This window comes from Pinus tabuliformis, chromosome 2_1 (assembly GCF_031772625.1).
Source record: "Pinus tabuliformis cultivar Carrire ecotype Pingquan chromosome 2_1, CPIR1, whole genome shotgun sequence".
Taxonomy (NCBI): Eukaryota; Viridiplantae; Streptophyta; class Pinopsida; order Pinales; family Pinaceae; genus Pinus; species Pinus tabuliformis.
In genome coordinates, this window is record NC_142299.1 from 925,991,420 (window position 1) to 926,016,312 (window position 24,893).

Here is a 24,893-nt window from a genome sequence, read left to right on the forward strand (position 1 = left end):
CTCATTGTTTAAAGTTTTCCTTTTGATTTTACGTGTATATACATATATCCACATCTACATCTATCTATCAATATGTGTTCATATATTGTATTTGCTTTCTGACAGCCATTCATTACTGAAACAAGTAATTTTCAGTTTTTTGCTCTTGCCTTTCTATTTCACTTGATGTTCTAGAGCATTTTAACATGTGAGCTTGTTCAACTCTCTTAACGTGCCCTGTGCCCTAGCATACACCAAATATGTAGATGACTTGCAGTCTTTTGTTTTTGTTTTTGTTTTCTGAATATTTCCATAAGCAGTGGTGAATAGAGACCTCACATAATTGGATATACCATCACATATATTGAAGACAGGCAGAAGATATTTACTAACATTATAACTTCACTAGTTATCTTTTTACTCATGCTTTCGACATGCAAATGCTTTAGCACCAACGTAATTGTAATTGATTTTTGTCCCACATTGATAGGCCCGTTGTCCACAATTTTGTCAACAGTCTGAGAAAGTAGTGTACAAGGTAATGGATAAATTTTTTCAGAGATCAATGTCATCTGCCAGCACGAAGTTATCATTGTAAACCCAATTTCTGCATAGTCTATTATAAATGATGCTCATCCTAGGAAGTTTTTTAACCTCGCCGAATTATGTGTGTTTGTAAACACGCCTAATCGACAAAGTTTTTCTTCTAGCTATAACCCCAAAGTTAGGGTGGAGTTCATTGACAAGGTCTTAGTTGAGTCCTAGTGTTTATCAAGTCTATTGTAAGTGTGTTTAAGAATAATTCTAGTGCATGGTCCCTCGCGATCAAAAACCATGGCTAAATTATTTTATTATAAATACACTTGGTTTCATACTAGATCATATTGTATCGTAGAATTGGGTAAATTATTGAGGGTCTATGTCTAAAGGTGTATTTTCCCTTTTAAGAGTTGAAATTAATTGTAATATTTTGATGTAAAAATATTTTAGTGCATGGTCCCTTGCAGTCAGACACCATGGCTAAGATATTTGAAGGCGAAAAAAATATTAAATCCCCTCTAGAGTCAATTAATTAATTTTTCTGGCTAAATTAAATAAAAATCCTAAGTCAGAAAATTTAATTAATTTTGTGTCAAAAAATAATTATAGAGAAATTAATTTCTCTCAAAGTGGAAAATAATAAAAATTCCGTGGGTCAAAAGTAAGTCAATTTTTGGAAGTCTCCCACCAAGGGAAAGATAGATATTTTAAGAAAATTTGAGCCTTTGGGCCTTGATGTTTAAGTCAAAGTCAATTTTTTGAAGGAATTAATCCAAAATATTAATTTTTGGATTAATTAAAAATGGTTTTTAAGAGAAATTCGAATTTTTCTTCAAAAAAAAATCATTGGTGGAGATTAAAAGATGATCAAGTTATTTTCGACGGTTGGGATTTGACGGGGATCAAGCCAACTAGCTGTTATTTTCCACTTGGAGGGGTTTTCTCTATATAAAGAAGCTATTGAGCTTCTATTTCCCATCTTTGGATGTGGTGATTTTGTAACGCTGGTATTGAGCTACTGCTTTGTTGGGACATTTTTTATCATAATGGAAAGACTTTGGGGTTCAGTTCATGGTGTTCTTCTATCCGCTGATCTGTGCAATGTGTTAGCTATGTGTTTATCTTATATTGTGTTGAATATTTTTTAACTCTTATTTCATTTGTCGGTGATAAGAACATTCTATTGGTATGAGCTATCTTAGGTTATCTGATTCACTATATGAATTAACAGTTTATCTTGAGAATTTATAAAGATTTACAGGTATGCTAGCCCTTGGGCTCCAAGTTTAGAGACTGTGGGGAAGAATCGAGCTTGTTTGGGCTCTAAGCTTTCAATGTGATGAATTATTTTGCAGGAGGGTTTTGGCTAGTTTATCTTTTGAAATTATTCATCCATGCAATTTATTTAAAAAATCTTCTCAAACTTTTATTTGATCTTGGGTTAAAAGGATTTAACATGCTAATGAGAGCTAAATTTTTAATTTTGTAAATATTGTACATTTGTAAAATTATCTTCTAACTCTTGTTTTATTTTGTAGCACGTGGGGTTTTAAATTTTTTTGTATATATTTGGGGTTTTGGAATTCTTTCATTCATTTTTGCAAGTCAATCCTCATGCCATTAAAGGAAGTCAAACTATTTTGTGGAAGATCATGCCCTAGAGCTAGGGTTTGAAGGGTTCCACCGTTCCAAGTGAGACGTCTAGCCCTTTCATGCAAATTGTTGGGGTTTTGGAGGTTGATCTAGGCCTTGGAAGGCAAGATCTACCCTCCAGACCTCACCCAAGCTCAACGTCCAACCAGGAAAGGAAGACACTGGCCCTCAAGGAAGCAAATTTCAGCATTTTGTGGATATTTTTGTGTTTGCATGGGCTCTAAATTTTTTTTTAGGCCTCTAAGGCCTAGCCATCCCCTCCTCCAGCCTTACCGTGGCCTTTTCTCCTCCTCTAAGTGAGCCTCTAGCCTTTTCTAGGGCTGCTGTGGAGGCTCCTTTTCCTTGGGCCACAGGCCCTTAACCCTTAGCCACTGCCCCTTTTCTTCTTGGCTGCAGCCCTAAAAGTGCTTTTCTCCTAGCCGTAGGCCATATTTGGCCTTGCTGTGGCCCTAGAGATGCTTTTAACCCCCTCGACCCTCCTCCTTTACCTTTGTCGTGGCCTCTAGAAGGCCTTTAGCCCTCTCAACCCCCTCCATTTGCCTATTTTCCCTTGGCTGCAGGCCTTAAGGACCTTCCTCTCCCCGTCATTACCCTTTCTTGGCCTCCTCTAGCCTCATTGTTGGCCTTCTTTTAGCCCTAGGCTCTTCCTCTTGCCCTCATTCAGCCATTCTTCAGTCATTGAGTTGGTTTGCATTGGCATTTTGTCTCTAACGTTTTGTTTTGCAGCGATTTTGGAGCTAACCTTGATGGTTGCAGATGATCAAGTTCATTGGAAGCCAAACTAGTCATCTACAATGCTATTAGGCCTCTTGGTTTGCCCTCTAATCCCTCTTTGACATCACTGTTTTCACTTATATTTCTGAAGCATTTTATGATAGCAGTGTATTCAGGCCTAAACACATCTAGAATAGTCCTCATTTCATTAATCATTCACCTAAATCATTAAAAAATAATCTTGTGGTTAAATTGATTATATGTAAGTGAAGTTTCGAGGACTGTTGGGTATATTCCAGATCTGATATGTTTGCTACAGCCATCTAAAATCACTTACAACAGTAATAAATTCACATAACATTGGCATAAAGGAAAGTTAATAGTCACATTTTATCATCGATTTATCATTTGCACTCTTTAGGCTTGCATTTCTTGGCATATTTGGTAATTCCTTGAAGGCTGTCATATTTATCTAAGGTCTGATATATGCTGCAAACATTCAAAAGTTGTTGACAGTCTTCTAATTTCATTGGGCATTCAATCCTAGCATATTGTGCATCTTGAACAAGTGTTGTATAGTGAAATTGGGTATTTTTCTTGCTGCTGCAATCATTATCTCTTGGCTGCCATCTTTTGCATTTCATTGCATTTTTGCATAAGCATATTGCTGTTTGCATTCTCATTAATAAACATAAGTTCTCTAAAAGGCTAAATTGAATTGGTGATTGTTGCATAAGATTGACTTGTTGCTTTAAGGAATAACATTGTGGATTAATGCTCTCTTTTTCTCATTGATAGCTAGCATCATTGTGATATTGGTTCTAAGGAATATCTTTCATTTGTCATTTCTATCATTGAAATTGGCTATTGGATAAGTGGTTATATTACTTGCGGATCTATTTTGGTAATAAACATACTAACATTGTGTGTTGCAAGTGATCTTCATATCTAAGCTTATAATCTTGTTAATCTAAGTCACTCATAAAACACTTGCCTAATCATAATTGGGATAAGAGTAATCTTGAAGTAATCTAAAGATTTGCTAATTTTTTTCCCCTAGGAAAAATCGTAATTTCAATTATAGAAATAAATTACATTTTGTAGATGCATATGCATATGCTGAACATATTCATGACAAGTTGTCATCATCAAGAGATCTGAGTTCTATTCTGTTGTTACCTTAGTCCACGGAGGGAGGTAACAAACCAGAGATACTGAGATATATAAAAGATGTAAAAACCAAAGCTGTTTGAGAGATGGTATATATATAGATAAATGAACGAAAACCAAAAATCCTGTAGATTTAAACATGAAAGTCCATAAATGTCCTGTGATAATACTGATAGTGAGCATCATCGAGCTGTTCCCGAATCATCAGAGTGCCCGGCTCTCGAAGCGCAGCTTCTTTGGAAAGGCCATTCGCTGCTGCGTTCCGCTCCCTGAAAACATGTTTACAAGTAAGTGTGTCAAAATAAGCAATCAGTCTCAGGACTTCCTCTAGAATATGACTTAGGGTGAATGTAGGGCATCTAGCATTCCTATTCAACCAATCACAAACAATTTTGGAGTCTCCAAATAATTGTAAGTCTCTGCAGTTTTTCTCCAATGCAAATTGAATAAGTTGTTTTGCTGTTGATAACTCAGCAAAATTATTTGTGCCCCTCCTGAGTCCCATCAACAGACTAAATGAGTGATGTGCAGTGATATGCAAAATACCCCACCCCCCCCCCCCCCCATAGCCATTTTCCTGTGCAGCCCCATCAAAATATATCCACGGTTTGCTGTCATTAATTTGTTCGAGAATAATTACACGGGGTCTCTGGGGAGGAGGATCATCTGGGATGAGGGCATAATCAGCCAGCACCTTAGCCGCTATGATAGGCCAACGAGGGGAAAGGTTCTGGAAAATGAGGGCATTGCGGGCGATCCAAATAGCCCAGCAAGTCAGAACAGGGAGGTTGCGCTGTTTGGGGGAGGTAGAGGAGGAAAACTAGGAGTACCAAGCCTCAGTGACAGAAGCAGCTGTCCAAAAGCTGGGAGGGGAGACAGTCGGGATGACTAATTCCCAGAGCCGACGAGCTTCCAAACAATCCAGGAAGAGGTGCAATACGGATTCATTGTCTCTTTTGCAAAGGTAACACCAGTGTGGCCCATATTGTGCCCTCTTGATGAGATTTCCCCCAATAGGGATTTTGTTCTGTAATATGCACCACATGAGTGTTCTGGTTCGTGGGGGTGCCTTCAGCTTCCATAGATATTGCCACCAGAGTTCCAGATTTTGTGGCTTCCTCGGCTCTGCTAGTACTAGGTAGCCTTCTTTTGGAGAGAATCTGCCAATTTCAAGAGGGCCCAAACAATCTCATCGTCTTTATCTGATATGCAGATATGGGCTTTCGAGAGGGCCTGGGTGTACTCATCCCACAGATGATGCCAATGAGGGGGGATGTTAAGTTGTTGTGCCGATCTCCAAGCCTGATGTAGAAAGGAGGATTTTCTCTATCAGCAATATGAGCAATGTGAGTAACATTCCGTTCATGAAGTAGCTGCATGAGATTTACAGGTAGGCTGTGGGAATTCCCACACCCAATCCACGGGACAATGCCAACCCAAACTTTGAGACCTGAATGGATTCGCCAGGTAAGACCCGCCCTGATGGGTCCCAGAGCCTTGATGATAGCCTTCCATATTGTCGAAATCCCAGAAGCATGCCTAGTGGGTCTCCTGATCCAGTCCAGGATCTGTAGAGGGGCGATATATTTAGATTTTGTCACCTTGGCCCAAAGACTATCACCTGTGAGCAGATGCCAACAGAGCTTTGCATCAAGAGCAATAGAGAAATCCTCAAGTCTTTTAAGTCCCCATCCTCCCCATTTTTTAGGCAGATTCAGAGCTTCCCATTTTACCCAAGCAAAGATCTTACTTGGTTGGCTACCTTTCCAAAGGAATCTGCAACAAAGGGATTGGATTTTGGTTAGGATCCCTCTAGGAATCCAGGCCAAGGAAATCCAGTACACAAGAGTTTCTTCCAATACACTCTTAATGAGGGTGAGGCGTCCAACGTGAGAGAGATATTTAAGGTACCAGACGTTGAGTCTTTTTTCCAATTTAGCAATGAGCTAGGTCCAATCTGCTATCCTATAACCCAAAGGCTTTAACTTGTAACCCAAGTATTTTAGGCCTTCAGAAAGACTCAACTGTGAGAATCTGAATCGTTGAAGAGCAAAATGTAACTCATGTTGAGTGCATGCAGTTGCAGTCAACATTGATTTGTGCTCATTTAGTTCCATACCTGTAGCCGACATGAATAATGAGAAGATGGATCTGATGCAGGTCAAATCACCAATACTTCCATTCAGAAAGATCAGAATATCATCCATGAAGAGTAGATGTGTGAGTCTGCAGTCGTCTGTAATCTTGATGCCTTGTAGTTTGCCACCTCTGTGCTCCTCCTTTATCTTCCGGCTGAGACCTTCCATGACAAGAAGGAAGAGGAGGGTAGAAAGTGGGCAACCCTGTCTAAGTCCTCTTGCCAAGAGAAAGAAAGGGGATGCACTTCGTTAACCAGGACACTATAAGATATGTTGGTGATACAACTCATGATCGATTTAATGTAAATAAAGGGGAACCCTAGATGAGTTAATAGCATTCTGATATATAACCAATTAACTCGGTCGAAGGCTTTAGATAAATCCACTTTCAGAATCATGCCTTTTCCTTTCCTGGTATGAAGCGAGTGCAATACTTCCTGGGTAGTACCAACAGCTTCATATATTTGTCTGTCTTCAAGGAAGGCAAATTGCTCTGGAGAGATGTGCTTGGAGAGAATGGGTCTCATCCGGTTTGCGATGATTTTGGCAATAATCTTATATAGGCAGTTACAGAGAGAGATAGGGCGATATTCATCAAAAGAGGTGGGCTTATCAGCCTTAGGGATAAGAGCAATAAAGGTGGAAGTGATGGAAGGCTCAATTCGACCATTGGTTCTGGAGTCCTCAATAACTTGTAGCAGATGAGTACCCAGGACATCAAAGAAGGCCAAGTAAAACTCAATGGTCCAGCCATCTGGTCCAGGACTTTTGTTTTTCTTGAACCATTTCAATGTGGCCTCCAGTTCATCCAAGGTGACCACCTTGGATAACTCCTCTTCCTCATCTTGTTTCATGAAACGCGGGAAGTTCTGGGCCACCCTAATAATATTAGCAAGGTTTGCATCTCGAGGGGCCTTGAAGGCTCTCTTAAAGTGAGAAGATGCAAGAGAGGCTCACTGCGGAAAAGTATTTGCTGAGGTTCCATCTTTGATCGGTAGTCGCCAGATAGTGTTTATAGCCTTCCTGCCATTGGCAAACTTATGGTAGAATTTTGTGTTAACATCCCCTTCCTGCATCCATATCGCCCTGCTCCTGAGATGCCCGACTTCCTCACGAGCTTTAAGTATATTTCCTCTAGCGAAATATAGGGAAGTTATCCTCTCCTTATGTTCAGCAGAGGTGAATAGGCCACCCTGTACATTTTCAAAAATCGATAGGTCATTTTCGATTTGTCTCAAAGAAAGGTCGTCCTATATCCTCTTATTGTGTGCCCGCTGCTTGGACAGTCTCTTCAGTGTTAGAGGTTGCACAGAAAACCCTTAGTATAATTAACCCTGACAGCCGGAGGGTTAGCTTTCCAGAAGTCTGAGACCATGTTGATATAGGAGGCTTCTCTGAGCCAAGCTGAACAGAACTTGAAAGGTCCTTTGGGTTTTGCTCTTCCTCCATCAATTTCCATATAGATGGGGAGGTGATTAGAGATCCCTCCCGAACCGACCCATTGTCTTATACAAAAACCCAGGTCAAGTATGCTTTCTTTGATGAGAAAATGATCCAATCGTTGTGCAAGGCTATCATCCCCAGTCCAATTATTCCTCTAGGTAGCTTGAATCTTGGCTGAGGGTATGTCTATCAGTTGGTGATTATCCAGAGTGGAAGAAAAATAGTCCGAGAGTGAATCTCTCTGGGCACGGTGGCCCCAGGACTCCGAGTGTCCGATGGAAAAATTTAAGTCTCCACCCAGAATCAGGTGATCAACAGAGAACGTATCCGACCCTAAGAGATTATCCGAAAATTCCGGTTGGTTGTGGCATGACCCATAGATATTAAAAATTCTAAAATTCATGCCAAGGTATGCCAAAAAGATGTTTGCTCCAATATGGCCAGCCCCTCCCCAACAGTTGATCAATTTAATGGAGCGAGCATTAAATCCGAAGGATATACCTCCAGATCTCCGTTGTGCATCAAGGCCAGTGAACTTCCACCTCGGAAGCATGTTCTCAAGGAGTCTAGAGATGTCAGCAGCGGGGCCAAGAGTCTCTTGTAGGAAGATGATGTCAAGACGATCGGATTGAACTATTCGACGGAGTGCCAATTTTTTCTCAGGCCTAGCAAGCCCACGACAGTTGTATGAGAGAATCTTCATGGAGGGGGTTCCGAGGGGGTTTCTCTAGCTCTAAGGACCCCAGGGATAGTGGACTGTTTACCAGCTGCAATGTCATCGCCTGCTTGAGATTGGGCTATAGTAATAGAAGAGGGTTGGCCTCAATGGAGCTTAGGCGAAGGGGGGGGGGAGAGATAATATCAAGGTCGACATGATCCACCGCTTGTCTCTTGGCCTTAGAACGGGTCTGATACCCCTTCGAAGCAGGGATAATGGTAGATGAAGAGGGAGGGTTACAGGGAGTGGATGACAGAGGGGGGGTGGGGGCAATGATAGGGAGAGAGGGGGAGATGTCACAAGAGATCTAGGAAGGGGGAGCAAATGATACCAGCCTATGACCCAAGTGCAATGAGAAACTAGAAGACAAAAAATCACTAACAAATGAGCAACAAAGAGAGGAAAAAGGAAGTGGGGTGCTCATACCTGAGTCGAAAGAATCACCAGAGGCAGATCGGGCAGGATCTGGTGACGGAGGAGGAGGACGAAGTGGAGGCCTTCCACGCTTCTTTTGAGATGGCTTGGTAGGAGGAGCAGTTGCAACTGGAGGGGTAGAGTGTGTTTCAGTCCTCCTAACATGCGAAGCGGAGTGCCGAGGCAATTCCTTTGAGGACCGAGGCTGTTCCACTTGATCGGAGCCTTCTTTGTTCAATGGCTCCTGTCTCGGAGCTTTCCTGGAAGAACCACCATTAAGGGGGCAATCTTTGAACACATGCCCAACTCTGTGACATTTCCAACACCTGAATGGGATGCCCTCATAGTCCAGGATCTGTCATATAGTGATATTCCTCCACTGTATATTGATATGTTCCAGAACTCCATTAGAAAGGTCCATGTGGACAAGGATCCGAGCATATGCCATGCACCCCGAAGTCAGGAATGAGGCATCATATGTGAGGTAGTTCCCAAGAGCATTCCCTATCCTCCTGAAGATGTCCTTCGTTCAGAAGTGGAATGAGAGCCCCGAGAGGCGAACCCTAACCCACCCATCGCTCTCGATGTCCTCCAACAAGATTTGCTAATTATGTTCATCTAATTGGCATATTGACATTCCATTGTTATAATTTTGAGAATTGACTAATTTGTGTTTAAAGATCGTCATCTAATTGCCTCCGTTGAAAGAAACATTGAATTGATTTATTTATGGTTATTTCATGAGCAATTGTCTATCGTGATCTTGATAACATTTTTAGCGCCATTTATTTGTTCCATTGAGCACTCCCTTGTGGTGAAGATTGTCCTTTTCATTGTTAAGTACTTCATTATTTCAAATTGAATATCATTGTAATTTATCTCTAAGTACTTAAGAACACCTAACAACTTCACCCAAATATAACCACTCATATTTTGCACTTGCATTTTAGGTTAGCCTTGAATTAATTAACTTATCTCCAAGCATAAGCTTGGTTGATAGAAACATAGAACCACCTTTCTTACCCATATTGTGAAGCCTTGACCCTCTTTTGTGGTTAACACAGTGACCTTGCAATTGTTAGAGCTACAATTTCTGTAGCGCCGGAGGCATCAGGTGGTTAGAACTCCAGGGGAGGTATCATTAATATAGACTTTGCTATCTTCCCCTGAGTTTTCTCTCACCACCTACACTAGAGACTAGCTTCAAAATAGTTGAGAGGAAGGATTCACTTAGAATAGGCATCTAATTTAAAATAAACCAAGACCTTGCATTTCACCTAGATTTTAGGTATTGCATTCCATATAGGATAGTGAAGCATCCTAAAGCAGCAATTGTTCATCCAGTCACTTGGTAAATAATTTATATTAAGCAAGTATTTTGACTCTATTAAGGCACTGGCCTTCCAAAGTAATCTAATCTAATCGCTAAACTTGCTAACTTAACTAGGTTGCTAGGCCATTCAGTTGTGTCTCCCGGACTTGTTGGTTGCCAATGGGTCTTTCATCTTCACATTTCATAGGGACTACCTGTTGAGAAATCTAGGGGGCAACAAGTGTAGGTGATTTCTCTTACTTTGATAACTACTTGTGATGTATTTTAATTTTTTACTTTACTTGATTAACTTCTTCTTTCTTTTATTATTATTAGTGTTCTCTATCACCATACAACTACCAAATCATAAAGAACAATGAGACAATAGGACAAAAGATATAGGCAATCTGTTGGAATTTCTAAGTCTATCCGTTAGAAATTCTTCTTGTATTATCTGATTTATTTATTCCTACTTGTTCAATTACTTAACAAGTTATTTACCATGTAAATACTGAAAATAAATACAAGTACAATATCAACATATACAGATCATAAACTGAACGAAAACAAGCACAAGTGACCTTGCTGTTTTTGGACTAATGTCCCGGAAAAACCCAATGTGGGAAAACAGTGCAGCTATTCAGAGGGTTTTATTATTATGCAGTTTCAGAATACAACCAGGGTGCCAGAAATGGCTCACCCAATAGAGAATGCCCTCAACAGTAGTACCTCTCAGTCAGAGACAGATATTCCGACTAAATCACCGGATGAACGATTTCACAACAACAATACAACTTTTTGCTACTCTGCATCACCTTGATAGGGATTGCGTCACCCTATCCAGCGCTCCAACTCCAATATGTCCCACGAAATCTCCCATTGTTGCCTCTAGGGTTTGCGTCAGCCTCTCTGGCCTAGCTTCAGCCCAACGTCAGCCTACCTAGCCCAATGTTAGCCTCTCGGGGCTTTGCGTCAGCCTCTGGAGCCTCTGCGTCTCACACACTGGCCCTCCTCAGGCTCTGCGCAGCTCCTGGATGCCTCTATGTGGCCTCTGGCTACCTTTGCGTGGCCTCCAGCTGGCTCTGTGTCAACTCCTCTCCCAGCTTTTGCATTGATGCTCTTGGTACTAACTTTGCCTCTCTGCTATGTATTCACTGCCCCTTAGCTGTAACTCTGATCACTCATTCAATTTCCTCAGCAAACCCTACCCCAAAAAATTGAGTTCTTGTTCTCTCTTGGTGTGTTCTCCAACTGACCCTCAAGCCTCCTCTTATACTCTTCTCGTTGGTTCATCAACGACCGAGATTAAATCTCTAATCAACGGCTAAGATTAGATTTGGCTTGATCCATGACTTTTGGACTATTTAATTCAGTTTTATATTAATTCACATTAATATTTTATTTTTCCTAAGTTTAGACTTAAGAACTCCATTAAAAATATTAATTATTTTAATATCTCCCAATTGGTTAGATTTTGTCCAAACCATTTCTGGGTTTTGGAGATCTCATGTGCTATACCCTCTCCACCAATTTTCGTGGCTAGAGCACATCCGATGCTACCCCATATCAACATTCCCTCTTAGCGAGGACTGTGCTTTGGTAATACTCCTCACTGAGTATCACTCTGATCATCTAGCATTGGTCCTTGTGCTGATGCTAGGTCTCCCCACCCAACATCCTCTACACTGCTGCATCATGTACTGCTATCCATGGCCCTGCCACTGCCACTGCTCCCTCTGCATTCGTGCTGCTGCCCATGGCCTTGCCACTGCCACTGTTGCATCCGCATTACATCCCCTCTCATCATGCTGCATCGTGCTGCCCATAGCACTGCCATTGCTAACTGTTGCATTGCAACTCATTTACTGAGAAGTAATTAACTAATCCTCCCAACCCTGACATCTCTATCAAGCTAAAGACACTCCCGACATTGAAGCTCCCTCTGTCGTTGACGAGTGCTCCCTCTTCGACCTCTGCATTGCTGCAACAACTCCATGCATTTCGCACTGCTATCTCACGCTATCCCAGGACTCCTACACTATAGCACCCTCTGTCGCTCCATTCGCATCTGTCTCTACCGACATCTGCCAGTCTTGCTACTCTTCTTCGGGGCTCCCGTAGCAAGGTATAATTCAAGAGGTTGGGTACCTTGAGGATCTTTCCCCTCATCGCCTTAGTCCGTCTTACTACAGCTCGATGTCTCCCCACCTCTTCTCTCGAGGTGCATGAGTACTCATGGCACAATGGTCATCAGTCTCCACTTCCTTCTCCGCCTTAGCCGACACAGCCTTGGTCTCAGAAGCCTCTCCCTTACTCTTCTTCCTAGGACACTGGTTCGCATAGTGACCCAGTTCCCCACAAGGGAAGCACTTGACCTTGGAGAGGTCCTTCTTTCTTTTCTCCTGCTTTCCCGCATATGCAAGAGCCACATCTTCTTCTTCCTCGTTGATTCTGACCCCTTTTTTGCTACTCCCCGCCTTGGACACCGTCTAATCTCTTCTTGACGAAGAGCTGCCCACAGTTCCTCCCAATCTGGAAGGCTCGTCCTGCCCAGTATGCTCTAGACAAATACCTACCACTCCTCTGAGACTGCGTTCAATGTGGTCCTCACCATCAGTTCCTAATCTAGTGTGGCCCCTATGGAAGTTAGTTGATCACGGACCTCCTTCAATCCACTGAGGAAGACATCTATCTGCTCTCCTTTCTGCATCTGACATGACCGCAACTGATTTTCAAGTAACATCCTCCTCTGCACGGAAGGATGTTGGTACAATTTCTTCAAGGCTTCCCACATCTCATTTGTCGTTTCCTTTTTGGCAATATGTGGCACCACATGATCCTTTACACCATCAAGGATGATGCACTTTGACCTGGCCATTGCCTCCTCGTACTTGTCATTTTCAGCCGGGTCAACCGGGATCGCTATCATTTTCAAGGCAAAGTGTTTGATGCAATACTTGTCTAGAATGGACAAGATCCTGACCTTCCCAACTACGAAGTTTGAGGCTTCGTCCAGTTTATCCTGATCTCTTAGCTCATTCACTGCCATTTCACTGCTCCTCTTTCAACTCTTTCAAGTCTCTCTACTTCCCGTCTGGAAGTTCTCGATTTGACTCCCTCTGAGCCTCGATTTCCCTTCTGAAAATCCCTCTGCCGATGTCAAGATGCCCCACTCCGATCGTTTGTGCTGTTGCACCATTTATCCAGATTTTTTGGCTAGAAATCCGTGGCAGCAACTCCCTCCTCCTTGGTCTTGCCCTGTTAGCTATTGTTCTAACCATAGTACCCCACCAGCTTCGCTCTGCAGCTTACCCACAACCTCCTATGCCCCAACAGTCTGAAGGTTAGAGCCTCTAGGCTCTGCGCAATCCCGACACCGACACAATCTGCACCTCCTTCCTTCCTGATCCTTCCTGACTGAGAAAGATGACTAGGCACTACGTAGGTTAGGTCCGCTCCTCTCTGCCTCAACGCTGATTCTCCTCCTCGCTCGAACTGATGACGCAGGCTCTTTGTGTCATCCCTTCCTTGCTGCTTTCTGCTAGGAACAACTTCTGTCACTCGACAAAGCTGTTTTCATTGCTGTTGCTCTGCTCGACTGATGCCTTCAGTTATCCTGTGATCTACAACCATGCTCTGATACCATGTTGGAATTTCTAAGTCTATTAGTTAGAAATTCTTCCTGTAGTATCTGATTTATTTCTTCCTACTTGTTAAGTTACTGAACAAGTTATTTACCATGTAAATACTGAAAATAGATACAAGTACAGTATCAACACATATAGATCATAAACTAAAAGAAAACAAGCACACAAGTGACATCGTTGTTTTTGGACTTATGTCCCCGGAAAATTCAATGCGGGAAAATCGGTGCAGCTATTCAGAGGGTTTTATTATTATGTAGTTTCAGAATACAACCAAGGTGCCAGAAATGGCTCACGCAATAAAGAATGCCCTCGACAGTAGTACCTCTCAGTCGGAGACAGATATTCCGACTAAATCACTAGATGAATGATCCCACAAAAACAATACAACTTTCTGTTGCTTTGTGTCACCCTGATAGGGACTGCGTCACCCTATCCAACTCTCTAGCTCCAATATGTCCCACGAAATCTCCCAACACTGCCTCTAGGGTCTGCGTTAGCCAATTTGGCCCAACGTCAGCCTCTGGAGCCTCTGCATCTCACACGCTGGCCCTCCTCAGGCTCTGGGTAGCTCCTGGCTGCCTCTGCGTGGCCTTTAGCTGGCTATGCGTCAACCCTCTCTCGGCTTCTGCGCTGATGCTCCCGGTACTAACTCTGCTTCTCTGCTATGTAGTCACTGCTCCTCAGCTGCAACTCTGATCACTCACTCAATTTCCTCAGCAAACCCTGCCCCAGAAAATCGAGTTCTTGATCTCTCTTGGTTTGTTCTCCAACTGACCCTCAAGCCTCCTCTTATACTTTTCTCATTAGTTCATCAACGACTAAGATTAGATTTGGTTTGATCCATGACTTTTGGACCATTCTAACTCAGTTTTATATTAATTCACATTAATATTTTATTTTTCCTAAGTTTAGACTTAAGAACTCCATTAAAAAGATTAATTATTTTAATATCTTCCAAACTGGTTAGATTCTGTCCAAACCATTTCTGGGTCTTCGAGATCTCATGTGCTATAGCCTCTCCACCAATTTTCATGGCTAGAGCACACCCGATGCTACCCCAAATCAACACGATCAACTAGGGCCAAAACCTCTCCAACTGAGAGGAAAACCCACCAGAATCCTTCTTCCTATAGAACTTCAATTGATGAATTCCAAGACCTATGTCCCTTGACCAAGACCCTCCAAGGCCAAGTCATCCTTCTTGATGAGCTTTCCTTCCACAACTTCCAACAACAATCTTCGACCTTCCAACAACTTCTCCAGCAATTTGACCCCAGCAACAATTTCTGTAACTTTGACCTCGCAACTTCAACAACTTCGACCTAGCAGTTTCACAACTTTGACCTTGATGCAACTTCAAAAACTTCGACCTAACAACTTCACAGCTTCGATCTAAAGACAACTTCACAACTTCATCCTTGTAGCTTCACAAATTCAGCCTTGAGGAGATCAAACTTGCTTGAGTGAGTGTGCAAATGAGGTCGAATTCCTTCTTATTTATAGGCTTGTGAGAAGTACAAATTGCTATCTTGAGGCTGATTTGTCCCTTCATGTAGGCTGACTTGATCTTTGTTCCATGACGAGGTCTTGGAGGGTCTTTTGACTCTATTTTCACTCAATAAATTTTTCCTTACAATATGTAACATGCCCAAATGGGTCTTCAATACATGACAATGACTCAATTGGCTTTATGACAAACCTAGAAGCAATCAATGGGTGCTTGACCTAAAAATAAATTTTCCTTGAGCATGAAACCCATGCCTCAAGAACACAAATGATAAATTTATTTTTCTCTTTTCATTAAATACATAAAATCACGATTACATATGCCATTATGAAGACCAAACCTAGTTACATATTTCAACACTATCCCCCTTAGCCTACTATTGGGAGATAACTAGAACGGAGAGGGTAGGGATCCGAGTGACAACCCCTGTCCTTATCATTGTTGCATCTTTTCTGTACAATTTAATGGGGTTTATTCTCACCCATTCGATCTTGAACAAATTTATTAGTTTATTTCCAACACTAATCTTCCCCCCTCGCATTGCTACAACATTCTTTTTTGTTGCAGCCCAAGCATTTGCCAATATCTAGAGGTACTTTCTTACATATGAAGTTACTTGTTCACATGTAGTTATTGTTCAACACGTAGGGTAGTTGTTCACATGTAAGAATCATATGAACAAGTCTGATGATGCCCGAGGAACATTTGTTCAATGGTGGTGAGACATTTCAAACAGAAGTTAGAATGGTATTAAGTTGAGTGTATTAATTAGGGATTGGATACTAATAAAAGGGGTCATTATCATCATGATGAGCCTCCAAGCTATACTTAGTAAAATTTGTGGGTTCTACACGTCAGGCACAAAGAAATAGGACACGTCCAATTGGAGGCTTGTGTTTCTATCCCACATATCAAACATGGACACATGTCCTAACACATGACATGCATCGAAACAAATGTCAAACACATGCTGTTAGGGCCCTTGGGGCCCCTTTATTAAGCCCCTAATAAACATTCATTCTTAGTTTCTTTTTTATATTATGGAGGTTGGCTAAAACCTTTCATTATACCCTTGGTCTCCTATATATACCATGGAGAGCTAGTCTTTAGGATCATTAAATTTTGTTTTATACACTGTATTCATTGTAAAAAGAGGTTCCCCCCTTGAAGTGGATTGTAATCATTGGTTTCTTATGATTTTTAAGGTGCAAGGTAAATAACATTTGGTATCAGAGCATACAAACCTAGGGTTTTGCTGCTTCAATTGAGTCATCATGGCAATTTTGTCATAATTTTTTTTGGGGACGATTCAACCTAAATTTTTGAGGCGATTTAGAAGAGATCGTAAAATACATTTAGCATAAATTTTAGATCCTTGTTTGCTATACTTTTGGTGATACACCCTATGGAAGTTAGTGTTTGCAAATGGTCTTGAAATTGGTTTTTAAACGAGTACTCTTGGAATTTTTTCTATGAATTTTGTTTTGAGAAGTTTTAGATGGTGAAATTTTGTGCATATTGATAAGAGATCTTAGGGAATATCTGGTAAAAATTTCAGATTTCGGATCATTAATTTTGGAGATATATTTTGTGGAAGTTAGGATTTATGAATGGTCTTGAAATCAATTTCAAATGAATAATTTTGGAATTTTTGCTATAATTTTTTCTTGTGATGTTTCACGCTATGAAATTTCAAGCATATTAAGAAAACATATAGAGGTACATTTGGTAAAGATTTCTTATTTTGGTTTGCTATGCTTTCAGAAATATACCTTGTGGAAGTTACGTTTTGCGTATTGTGCTCAAATTAGTTTCAAATGAGTGATCTGGGCATTTTTATAATTTTCTTGGGACACTTTAGATTGTGATTTTTTTAGAGATTTGAGTAGATCTACCGAATTACCTCAGGTGGAAATTTTAGAATATGATTTGAAAAATTGGACTTATGGCACACTTTACAAGTTTGCCCTTAGGAAGAGGTAAAAGATCAACAAGTTTTGGGAAAGTTACCATAACTTTCACTTGGCACATCAAATTTTGGTTAAACTTGCGGAATTATAGAGAAGACATATCAGAGTACTGCAGGATAAACTTTCAAATTCAAAAGGGCTTCAATATCAAAGATATGTCTAGGTAAAGGTGAGATATCCAAATAGTCTCCATATTAAGTTTTTAGAGTTACATAACATACAAGTGACATAAATTTTGATTGGAAGATCCATTCTTTTAGTGACTGAAATTTGTGATAAAAAGGAGCATTATTATTATTTTCTCACCTACATTCAAAGAAAGATCCAAAGATACTACACATAATAAACACCTGGAAGGCTTCCATGACTCATGAAGAAAGAGAAGATGTTCAACATTTGGTAACCAATTTGGAACATCAGTTGTAATTTGTCACAGATGCAAGAATTAGTTAAAAGGGATATTCAAGAAAAGACAGATGAAAATAAAGAAGAAACAGATAAGAATGTGAAATGGTTGGAACAAAAACTAGATGAAAATAAGGAAGAAATGGATAAGAATATGAAACATATGGAAAAAAGATTATAGAAGTTGTAAATGGGAGACTCCTTAAAATTGGTAATGCATCTGAAGGAAATCATGAAAAACTGATGCAGGAAAACCCTGCTATTACCCACAGTAAGCATATTGAAATGCATAAACCATTTTGCCCCAGGAATTAATATGACCTACTGGGTCAATCTTATTCATTAGATAATGGTTAAGGCCCCTTTTATTAATTCTCGACAATGATTTATCAACCTCTATGGAAACAATTCCATAAACTAACTACAGTTCATGCCCTTCATCAATCCTTTCAATCAGGACTTTGTTTAACCCTCATAATCTTCGGATATAACTTTAATGAGCCCTTCGTTAAACATTAATGCCCGCACATATAACTAAACCCCATAACTCTTTATTAACTTTGGGTCATACACAGGCTTAACCCACAAATCAGCTATCGGAGTTTTAATACTATTATAAACCTTTTCTAATAGAAATCACAATAAACATACGTTACCATACCTTTTCCACTTATTCCTCGTCTCTACACATTTCTCGATACATGCCTTATCACAATCACAATCATCCGCGGGTCATATGAACACATGACTTCCTCCATCGCATCCGATATGTGATAACACATCGGATTCCAAACTACAATAAACTGTGTCCATTACCTTCTCGCGTCCGCTCTCATTGCATGTCGCGAAGCTTCTCGGTCCGCTTACATCGCACTTCGCAATTGTTTAGGGTCCGATACATTACCATAGAATATTTGCGATGCAATCAAATCTTCGATCGCATCGGACATCACAACTGCCCATCGCATTTCGCATGTTGCAAGATTTGTGGCCCAAGGTTAAATCCTCCCTTTGGAATATTGCGATGCGAGATTCAACAACTGTCCTCCACCGTTACGCTGCACGACTCATCCTGAGCTTAACTCTGTATTTCTTTGATCAAGATCGCTCCAAATCATTACTTGGGTTCTTCAATGGTTTCACAGGCCCATTATGTGCCTCTGTATTATTCTTCTCCTCTGTGTGTTCGCCTGGACTCTACCTGCATGCATATGTTATACAGAATACTCTGATTCATTCAAAATTCATCATTCGATACTCAAACCACACACTTATACAATTTCAGAATTAATCTCTGTATATATAAACAAACATTTACATAGTCTCACTATCTTTGGCGTGATCTTCTAATGTTAGTGGCCTCTGTTTACAATCTGCCCGTAGGCTTACAGTCACACTCTAATCAGCTAACCTATCCAACCTATCCAATCTCTCTCTCCTGTCTATGCCTTTTAGGCTTACATTTATACAAAAGGATTCTAAAACCAATTCCTGGTTCAGATCCATAAACCTCTCAACAAAATCCTAAAATCTCTTCCTCATGCCTAAGGATCCTCTCCAGTCCACAAAATCATGAACTAACTCCTAATTTGAGTTTTACAATCTATTCTCAATCCCTCAGTTCTCTCAACTATCCTAAATCTCTCATATTCTCCTACATTTGAGAATATTTACAAATATGTCTCACAATATTCAATTAAATCCTATTCTCATTAAAATCACTCAAAAATCTTAATAATTACATTAATTGAATACTTAGGAAACCAACTTCCCTGAAACATAAGACCCCATATGTCTACTAAAATATAATGATAATGTTGAGCTGAATGCTCCTGCATCAGACTCTCCATGTAAGAAAATTTATGACCACCTGGTCATAAGTCTGGATAATTGGTTCCTCCTGGTTCCCAGATTTTATTTTGTCATCTGTATTTGCTTGTCAACTGTTCTATTGCTGCTCTCCAAGTCTCCATACCTTATATTGTAATGCTCCACTTGCCATGCTTTCATAGTCTACTGTTGTCTTCCTCTTGTTGTCACTCCTTTCCTTTCTTGCTATTATCTTCTTTTGAGACACTTTCATCATTATCCTTCTTATCAACTCAATTTCTCTGTCTAGTATATCCTCTGTTTGCTGATTGTCTTCAACTCTTGATTGCTGAACTCTCATTCTTGCTGCCGCCCTTACATCCTTACCCTCTTGTTCACTATTATCTTGCACCTTTTCAACTGCTATCATATTGTCTTCTAACACAATTTTCTGCTTCTGTTTTCTGTACCTGTCAACTTCTTCTTGTCTTTTATTTATGACAATTTCTTTGTCATCCTTCATCAACAATTTATTCTGAACATTTATTCTCTGCTCTTCCAACTTCCTCCTTTGAAAGTCTAACTTCTATATAATTCAATGATTTTACTTGGAGTAAATTTTGGAAATTTTACACAATCTCCCATTTCTTCATTTGCTATTGACCCATCATTACGTGGTCCTTCTTCCTCTGCTAAATCTTTCTTAACATCCTTCAGTAGATGTTGTTCCTCTTCTTCTTTCATTTCGCTGTCCACCTATGCCAAATATGTTCTAGTTTCTGCAACAAAATCTACACTCATAAGACAATTATCAAAATAAAAAATATAAGGCCTTTGTGCCTCTTCTTCCTCTTCTAGCAACCTTTCAGTGTGTTGCTCTGATCTCTCCTTTAACTCTTCTGTTAGCACATCAGTGTGTTGATTCAAACTCAAAGAACTCTTGAGACTGTCAGCGAGTCTCATTCCAACACCATCTGTTTTAATGATGCCTCTCTGCATTTGTTCACTGTAGTGAACTGTTTCTTTTCCAGTGTCCTTGTCATATTCTGCTTCAAAAATTTCATTTTTTGGAAGGTATTCTTTCATGTTTTTGACAACTTTAAAACGCTGCCTATTTTCTTCCAAACCTGTAACCATACCCAAATTATCAGTTTTAAAATCACAAGACTTTACGGTCTCATTTGATGCTTCAGTCATGAATTCTTCTGGCTGCTTTGAATCATTTATATGATCCAAATCCTCTGGCTCTTCATCACTTTCAAAAAGTAATGGTCCACGTTCTGGTTCACATATCAAAACTTCAACATCTTCTTCAGCATCTCCCTTTTGCTGTAGCTCAACTCTTTCGAACTTCTCTGTCTCCAATTTGGCATCTAAAATCTGTTCAAGTTCCCTCAGCTCCTTTATTAACTGCATATTCACCTGCTGATTCCTCTTCTCTTGTAGCCTTTGCCACTTCACTTTCTTTTTCATGACATAACCATATTTTTGGTCCGTTTCATTTCCCTGCAACATCTCCATTAACACTTCAAACTGAACTGCTATCTCAACCATTTCTCTATCATATTCTTCGTCACTCATTCTCATTCCATTTGCCTTGGCATCCTTCTCCTTTTGTCCTTTTCTATGATCTCTTTCAGAACCTTTGTTATGACTATCACTAGTCATCATCCTCTCCATCTCTATGAGTTCCTCATTCACTTCACTATGAGTTGCACTAAAGCCTCTACAACAGCAAGTCCTTCTTGCTGCAACTTACCTCACCAAGCTCTCCTCCGTACTGTGGCAAGCACTTGGTTCTCTATCTCTAGAACCTCCTTTGAACACTTCTCTTTGCTCCTTCTAGGCTTCAACTCATCTGCATCTTCTAAGAACACAACTGTCCTCTTTATCCAATCCTTATTGGAATTCCTCAAGGTTCTGCCACATTCTGCTTTCACTTAGAAACTCTTACCAGCTTCTTTTATCTCTTAGCAATTCTACCCACATCCTCTGTGGAATTGCCTTTGGGAGTTGCAACAATACTTTTGCATCAATACAAAGACCACAACTTTCCAATCTTCAAATCAAATTAAAATAAAAACATTTCATCTCACCTTCAAGATCTCTGTCTGATCTTGTCTCCCCATTCACCTGCACTTTGAATGGACTGTTCTTTTCACTAGCCTTCAACTGTATCTTCAAACTTTGTTACTTCAAGAACTTGCAAACATCCCTCTTACAGTTTAACTACTGTAATCCTGCTCTAAAATTTCACTCATTCAATATCTGCTAATCATTAGACAAATTTGCATACCTTCGCCTATCTTCAGGATCTCACCACTCCTGCAAATCTGTTTCAGCAGATCTTCATGCTTCCACTGCGCAAACTTTCAACATTCTGCGTTTGTTAATCAGATTTAGAATCTGGTTCTTTCTTTTAATCTTCCGGCTTTGTTTTGGAAAAGCTTAACTGTCTGCAACAATTTCTCCTTCACTGAGTTTTCTTCCACTCAGAAATCCTTACTAGTTTCCTTCATTACTGCTTCTTAAGGCTTGATCTTCTTTTGCTGAGATACTTCATTCGCTGCAACTATCAATCTTCAATCTATTTCTTTATCCAGCAAAACCCAATCAGAGTTAAATAAAACAATACTTGCATGATTTCACAAGCAGTCTCCATCCACTCTTCAGATTCGAGTGAATCTCCATTCTTCAAAACATCGCTGTGGATTCTTTATGTTTCTGCAATCTCTTCTTAATTCTTACTCACCTGCCTCTAAGAACTTAACTGTTCTTCTCCAATTTCGATTTCAAACATTTCACAATTCCAACTATATAGATTCATTGGCTATAAATCACTTGCTCTACTTTTCTCAAAATCTGAACACTTTATCAAAATGCAGAAATTACAAGATTAGTATTCCTTTTACCAATCTCCCTGCTTTACCCTGGTCAAAATCACCAACTGTCAACAATACTCTGTCCCTATTTTTGCACGTAGAATCTTCTTCTGCTCTAATACCACTTTGATGCAGGAAAACCCTGCTATTACCCACAGTATGCATATTGAAACGCATAAGCCATTTTGCGCCAGGAATTAATATGACCTATCAGGTCAATCTTCTTCATTAGATAATGGTTAAGGCCCCTTTTATTAATTCTTGACAATGATTTATCAACCTCTGTGGAAACAATTCCATAAACTAACTACAATTCATGCCCTTCATCAATCCTTTCAATCGGGACTTTGTTTAACCCTCATAATCTTCACATATAACTTTAATGAACCCTTCGTTAAACATTAATGCCCGCACATATAACTAAACCCCATAAACCTTTATTAACTTTGGGTCATACACAGGCTTAACCCACAAATCAGCTATCGACGTTCTAATACTATTATAAACCTTTTCTAATGGAAATCACAATAAACATACGTTACCATACCTTTTCCACTTATTCCTCGTCTCTACACATTTCTCGATACATGCCTTATCACAATCACAATCATCTGCGGGTCATATGAACACATGACTTCCTCCATCGCATCTGATATGCGATAACACATCGGATTCCAAACTACAATAAACTGTGGCCATTACCTTCTTGGGTCTGCTCTCATCGCATGTCGCAAAGCTTCTTGGTCCGCTTACAGCGCACTTCGCAATTTTTTAGGGCCTAGTACATTACCATGGAATATTTGCGATGCGATCAAATCTTCGATCGCATCAGAAATCACAACCGCCCATTGCATTTCGCATGTTGCAAGACTTGTGGCCCAAGGTTAAATCCTCCCCTTGGAATATTGCGATTCGAGATTCAACACTGCGCGACTCCTCCTGAGCTTAACTCTATGTATTTCTTTGATCAAGATCGCTCCAAATCATTACTTGGGTTCTTCAATGGTTTCAAAGACCCATTACATGCCTCTGTATTATTCTTCTCCTTTGTGTATTCGCTTGGACTCTGCCTGCATGCATATATTATACAGAATACTCTGATTCATTCAAAATTCATCATTCGATATTCAAACCACACTCTTATACAATTTCAGAATTAATCTCTTTATATATAAACAAACATTTACATAGTCTCACTATCTTTGGCATGATCTTCTAATGTCAGTGGCCTCTGTTTACAATCTGCCTATAGGCTTACAGTCACACTCTAACCAGCGAAGCTATCCAACCTATCCAACCTCTCTCTCTTGTCTATGCCTTTTAGGCTTATATTTATACAAAAAGATTCTAAAACCAATTCCCAGTTCAGATCCATAAACCTTTCAACAAAATCCTAAAATCTCTTCCTCATCCCTAAGGGTCCTTTCCAATCCACAAAATCATGAACTAACTCTTAAGCTGAGTTTTACAATCAATTCTCAATCCCTCAATTCTCTCAACTATCCTATATCTCTCATATTCTCCTACATTTGAGAATATTTGCAAATGTCTCACAATACTTAAATCCTATTCTCATTAAAATCACTCAAAACTCTTAATAATTACATTAATTCAATACCTAAGAAACTAAATTCCCTGAAACACAAGACCCCCTATATCTACTAAAATATAACGATAATGTTGAGCTGAATGCTCATGCATCAAAAACCTTAGTTATTAGATCTTCTTTCTTTGATTCTTCAACATGTGGTTCCTTTGAGACATTTCGTACATCAACTTCATACTTTTTATGCCCTTCACTTGGCTTTTCTTCAAGCACTTCTATATGTTCTTCTTCTAATTCAAGCTTGAACTCTTAATTTAATGTGTCATTAGGTACTACAATTATTTTCCCTATAATGATTTCTTCATGTGGCCCCTTGGGCCCTTCTCACTTAGAAGCATATCTTGCAATGTACTGTTTTTTTCTTGTATCAAATATTTAAAAACTTCTTTTGTACATTAATATTAATTATACTGAGCTCATCCAAGGATATCCCAAAACAATATCCACATCTGTTGAGCAATCTAGGACATAGGAATTAGGTGATTTCTCTTAGATGATAATTGCTTGTGAAAACTTTTTACTTCTTTAGATTAGGTTCTTCTTTGACTTAAATTATTATAGTGTTCTTCATCAAACAACTACCAAACCATAAAAAATAATGAGACAAGAGACACAAGATGTAGGCAATCAGTGAGGGCCAAAACCTCTCCAACTTGAGAGGAAAACCCAAATGAATTCTTATTTTAACAGAAACTTCAATTGACGAATACCAAAACCAAGACCCTTGACATATCAACCTCTCCAAGACCAAGTCATAAGGCTTCTTTGTTTGATTTCTTCTTCCTTGAGTCAACGATGGTCAAATTGCTTGCTTCCCCTTCTGTCTCGGTTACCCTTTAGATTTCGACTTCTTGGTTCACACTTGCAACTCGGCCTCTTCAGAAACCTTAGTTGCAGCACGTGTGAGAGGTTTATCCCTTGATTCCTTTCGTTTAGATGAAGAATCCTTTCTTCTGCAATTCGACTTGAGAACTAACTTGTTTTTC

At 39.9% G+C, this 24,893-nt stretch overlaps 1 protein-coding gene across 4 annotated transcripts in view; it reads left to right on the forward strand.

The window, feature by feature from the left end:
• Positions 1–24,893, forward strand: part of LOC149203684 (uncharacterized) — a 283,560-nt gene that overhangs the window by 137,805 nt on the left and 120,862 nt on the right. The window lies entirely within an intron of this gene.